Raw genomic sequence first — 6,188 nt, forward strand, 5'->3', positions numbered from 1 at the left:
GTAATAATCCCAGTGGAGCTGAAGACATTAAGATTCTGAGGACATGTACAACTCAGATTGCCTCAGTAGGCTGAGGTTATTAATATGCATAAATCACCAAGTCAGATGTTCATTGTGAAGCCCTGGTGGATTTTAAAGCCTTCATTAAGCTTTCCTAACTTCAGGCTTACATCAGAAAAGCTTTCAAGCAACTCGTTTGTTGATCCCTCTATGCACTGAAATTTATCCTTTGAGAATAAAATGCTTTGATGAATAAAGGTTGGTAGGGTTTGGTAAAAATCATTAATAGCTCTGATAATGTATTGCTTTCAGGTTGTTCCATTGCATTAAATGCCCTTTATTCTATAAAACAACAAAGTTGTAAATGACTATTGAAAATTTTGTATGAAGTAAAATATCACTTGGTGCCAGTAGAAGCTTAGTTGTTCATGAAATAAACATGAGACAAAGAGAAAGCGGTGCTGCCTTGCAGGAAATATCTCTTTATTTTGCAAGCAGTTATAAGGTTTTATTTGTCAGCACTTCACTTAACATATGAACGCAGGTGTACTTGGATGAGTATATGCTGAATAGACAAGTTGAAGCATGGTGTGACAGAATCAGAATGAAATGAAGACCTTTTTCTTCTTCTGCAGTGACTGAATTTTTATAAGATTCATAGCAAGAGCTGTTTTCTGTAAACTACAAAGCCTGATGCTGGAAATTTTTATGACCTTCGTTCCAGATGGGACTGAGGTAGTTAGTGTAGCCATGGGCAGCTGTGTATAAAACCTGCAGACTACCTGGAAGCTCTGCGTGCAGCTGCAGAGTCTTTTAAAAGGCATGCTTGCATAAGCATTTGGCCCACTAGAGGCTGAATAGCTACTTGATAAACAGAACAGACACAGAGCTTTAAATCACTATTCCCTAGGCCATGAAAATTTGCATTCCCTAAAAATAGTTAGCAATTTACATTTTATTTATTACAGTTCAGTGTTGTAATTGATCACAAAACATTTGAAGGAAAATATGGGTATAGTTTAACCAGAAAATGTGAAACTAAGTATGTTAACTTCTATAATTTGTTCATGGCCTCTGTCAAAAATCACACGACACCAGGTATAGTCTAACAGGTTTAATTGAACACGCAAACTTTTGCAGCGTTGCCCCTTCCTCAGGCCTCTGAGCATTGTTGGCAGAATCAGCTTCTATTGTCCATCCGAATTGCTCTTGAGAAAGTGATGGATGAGTTTGCTGCTTGAATCAGCGCATTCCATGTGATGTATATCGTTGCACAGTGCTCGTAGGCAGAAGGTTTCAGGATTTTGACCCAACAATGATGAAGGAATTATGGTCTTTTTCACAAGTCTGGATATTGTGTGACTTGGAGGTGATCTCATGCATCTGCTAGCCTTTCCTCCTAAGTAGTGGAGGTTGTGGGATGACAAGTTCTTTTGAAATAAACTTGATGAATTGCTGCAGGTCACCTTGTAGATGGTACACATTGCAGCCGTGGTGTGTCTATAATGGAGGGAATGAATGTCGTAGGTAGTGGACGACATGTCAATCACTTGGGGTGGTGTCAAGCTTCTTGAGTGTTTTTGAAGCTGTGTCAGGCAAGTGGTGAATATTCCATCACACACATGCCTAGTAGACGGGGAATCAGGAATTGAGTTTCTTGTTGCAGATTATTGAGTCTGATACCTGCTTCTATACTTGGTGTATACTTGGCTGTCAAGAGGAGGTCGTTGTATTTTTTGTTAAAAATGATCATTGCCTTGCCCTGTTACGGCTCAAATATTACTTGTCAGCTGTTCACCCAAGTTTGCATGTTGTCCAGTGCTTGTTGGATGAAGACAAAGGCCATTTGATTACCTGAAGAGTTGCAAATTGAATTGAATGCCCTGAACTTATCAGCAAGCATCCTGCATGCTAAACCAATGGGAAAGGGAAGGTCATTGATGGAGCAGTTGAAGGTGTTTGGGTCACCAGTATTGCCTTGACTGATCCTGCAGCAATCTTCACTAATCACAACTACCTTGCTTGGTAAGCCTTCAGCCTTTGGAGAATTTCCCCTGATTTCTGGTTGCATCAGTTTTAGGAGACTCCTTGATAGCGCATTCCTTAAACTGATCCCTTGATTTCAAGGCCAGCCATTGTCCTCTCACTTTGGGAATTCCCATATTTTGTCCGTACGTGGACCATGGCTCTGGTCTGGAACCACGTGGTTCTGGCGAAACCCAAAGTGAGCATTGGTGAACAGCTTACAGATTAGCTGGTTGACATGAAATGTGAGGGAAAACATTTATTGTAACATTTTAAGAAAGTAAACTATTGTAAAAACCCTGTAAATGGCAAAGAAATGTTTGCCTTTGAGGTTATGCACTACATACATTTTTTTGGCAGTGGTTTTAAAATCTTGTGCAAAGAGGTAATGTTCAGAAGTTGGTGTCCTGCAGATATATTCTCAAAGCTTGATATGACATTTCTGTGTTGTTTGAGGTAATATGTAATATTGAAAGCAACAGTGCTGGTTCTGTCTTTGGCAGTGAGTGACAAGAAGATTGTATTTGGTTTTTGACAAATCATTCAAACAAGAATGTTGTGCCTTGGATATTGTACCCAACTAGACTTAAGGATTGTGTGATTTTTTGACAGGCATGCACGCACACATGCGTATGCACACATATTCAATTCTGTCCTACCCCAGAGCATCCAATCCCACCCAGTGCAGTCTATTCCATGTATTGAAGTTCTTAGAGTACCATTGATGATGGAAAAACAACAAATTGCCAAAGTCCATAGGATATACTGTATCTTTGGATCCATTTATCATTCACGTTCAAATTATTTTTATTCCTGCTTAACAACTTGCGTTAAGGTTACAGTTCAATAATACATTGTTGATAGGAGTACCATTTACTTCAAATCAGAAATGGAGTCACCTAACTTTCAAGAAATGTGCAGTTGTGTAAGTTATTGATCTTTGCATTTTATATTTCAGTGTTCTAGTGATTTTATTATTACAAGTGCTAATGGATGACATGTAACAATGATTGCTGGTTTTGTGGTAACAGCTATTCAAATAGGTCTGTGGTCACATTTCTGTGGATTTCGCAGTCATGATCTAGATTTCTGTGATGATGATTAAGGTATTTAAAGTAAATCATTCAGATACTTTGGAACCAGTTAGATTCTACAGATAATCAAAAATAAGGGCAGTATTTAATATAATGCATTTTGTGTTTAAATCTGATTTAACATGGAAAGTTTAAAGAAATTCTTGTAAACTGAAATTGGCTTAGTAAATGACTTTGGCTGTTAAATGACTTTGTTCGATCTTGCGTGTATCCTGATTCACCCCCTCTCTGTCTCTTGATCTGGCCTGCTCTTGGTCTCTCTCTCTCGTGTACCCTAGCTTGCTTGCTGTCTTTCACACTCATCATGGCTCTTGTGCACTCTCTGTCTCTGCCTCATCTTTGCTTGCTCATCTTCTCCCACAACCAACACTTCCCCCTCCTCCTATTGGTTCTTTATCCAAGCTATTCGTCTTTTCACTCTTTGTTCTGGCAAGGGATTTGTGCCTTTGTAGGCACAGGTCTGAATACCAAACAGGAAATCTCAAACGAAGTTAGCTTGGTGAAAAGCACAGTTATTTGGCACTGTGTAAATATGAATGTGAATGTTGTACTTCAGACATAATTCATGATGGAGACCTAATTGAAAAATCTAAACTATCTTGCGAGTCAGACTAGTAATCTGATTATACTGGTTAGATTTGCTGCATGCCAGTACTGTGCCACAATTCATATCTTCTGGAGTACAGTAATCATTTCTGTCCGAGTTGCCGTTAGAATCTGAAATTGCTTTATATGCGAGGACACTAGATGGCAGTATCTATAAACAAAAAGATTTGCATTTATTTAGCCCAGTTCACAGATACTGTATGTCTCAAAGTGCTTTATAGTTAATTGAGGACTTTGTGAAATCTAGTCACTGTTGTTATGTGGAAAGCTGTGATATTTCATTATGCCTTGTTGCTTATGAAGCCGATTTCAATGTATTTTCTCTGAAAGCTGTACTGAATACAATAAGACTGATGCATGCGTCTTTTTAACGTTTTTCAGATCTTGATGGTTATGCAAGGTTATATTGCTTTTAGAAATTAAAATTCTGGTGTATTTTAGTGATGCTTGTTTCATGCACAATTAATTATAATCTGCAGAAGAAAATGTGTGGCCTTTTAGTTTGAAAATGTTATAATTTGAGATTTATTATGATCTTGTATCAGACCGGAAAATTTGTGTTTCAGTTCGGTTAGGGAATGGTGGCTTTTCTTTAAAGTAGAAAATATGAGAGGTTCAAGTGACTTAAGCAAATAAGTCCATGAGATTCCTTTGGTTAGAATAAACACACTTTTATAAACTACATTAGAACAGTAATACAATCTTCAATACATGTACAACTTGTATTCTAACACCTCAAATTAACATATGGTTTACATGGGTTATGGATCGTGATTGAACACCACACAGCACACATCAAATAGTAAGTGTGATTAAGGCAGAAGTTATAGATGTCTCAGCAATGCTCCCAGGCGTGCATGATGTGGGGGGTCATCACATTTTAAGCTTCACAAAAGATCATAATTCCTCACTTCTGCCGATTTGGCCTTGAACTCTCACTGTAGAACCACTCCACCATTCGCTGCAACGACAACTGCTCTAATTCTTGTCCATCGCCCACCCTTCCTGGGTCTATGCTCCCCTGGACTCTGGAACAGAACTCCAATACACATTGACAAAGATGCCTCAAGTTCATCACTGACAGCTAGCCTCACCAATCCAGTCCTGCCACAGGTTCTCTCCTGAACTCCAATCATGCTCAGTTGTATCAAGTGGATATTGCTCGAGTTTTTCCAACTCCAACTCTCAACTGAGCTTAATGCTTACAGGCTTCTTCTGAGCCCCTCACAGCTTCCCCAACATAGAGCCAGTAACCTGTCCATTTTCTCAACTCCCCATGAATACTCTGCTGTCTTCCTAGCAGTACAGCTAGCAAAACTCTTAACATGGACCCTGCTGCTCTTCATCATGTTTTAACTAACTGTAACCTTTGAACTGCTTCAGTGATCCTGAACTGACCTATTGAAAACCTTACAATAAACCCCTTCCTTATTGCTGATCAAAATTGAATGAACTGCTCAACTGTAGCATCCTTGGACTGACTGAACCCTGAAAGTTGCATTCTGAAAAAGTGCTTGAAATAATTTGTTCTGTCTCATTCCACTTTTAAATGTTTGAAATTTTAAATCTTGAAAATCAACCTGTTATTTCAATAAATCTCTTTCACTACTTTTTTAGCTTAGTTTTCAGGCATTGTCATTTGATTAGTTTGTGATCCTTTTCAATTCAGCGAAGTGAGTTTCTTTGAACATGCCTGAATATGTTCATTTATTGACACTATAACTTCTGTTTTCACCTCCATATATTTGATAATGCATTAATCATCATGAACAGTGCAGGGATATATATGAATGATATGGTGTTGAGTGCAATTGTACAATTTTTTTTAAAAAAGTTCATCTTAATTTTATTGGTATCTGTATTTTTAAATAAACATCAAAATGTGAAACATACAAGATTGCTGTTTTTGGACCATCCATTCACATCTAATTTTACTTACAATTTGTAAATTCAGGGTACTTAACTGAAATGTTTATATATTTCAAGTTAATGCATTTAATTTACCCCACATTGTGTCATGACTCTTCATCACTGTTTGTTTAAAGCATTTTATGCTATTATAACTTTACGCACAATGTTGTAATATTTCATGTTCAGGTGCATGCTCCGTGATACACAGGTAAGTTTTAAATTTTGAAATCTTGTTTTTGATGCCATTCCCTGCTACTTGGATTTCTGTGACATTGAAGTCCATTTAATTCAAACTGAAAAAATTAAGATTCTAAATGGTAATGTCTGTATGAGTAAACTTGTAAAACATAGCAGTAAATGCTAAAAGTAACTATATCAGAATGTTAATTACGAGAGAGTTGCAGTGGGAGAGAGATCCCCTGAGGTCTTTCCGGAGGGAGGAGGGTAACTTCTTCAAGGTAGGCATCCTCAGAAGACGCTTCACAGTGGGGTTAAAATTGTCTCAGAGATAGTAGAAACTGCAGATGCTGGAGAATCTGAGATAACAAGGTG

At 37.9% G+C, this 6,188-nt stretch overlaps 1 protein-coding gene across 4 annotated transcripts in view; it reads left to right on the forward strand.

Moving 5' to 3' along the window:
* Positions 1 to 6,188, forward strand: part of tcf12 (transcription factor 12) — a 218,385-nt gene that overhangs the window by 87,868 nt on the left and 124,329 nt on the right. The gene's annotated exons all lie outside the window — the stretch shown is intronic.

Source organism: Rhincodon typus, chromosome 33, assembly GCF_021869965.1.
Source record: "Rhincodon typus isolate 14 chromosome 33, sRhiTyp1.1, whole genome shotgun sequence".
Taxonomy (NCBI): domain Eukaryota; kingdom Metazoa; phylum Chordata; class Chondrichthyes; order Orectolobiformes; family Rhincodontidae; genus Rhincodon; species Rhincodon typus.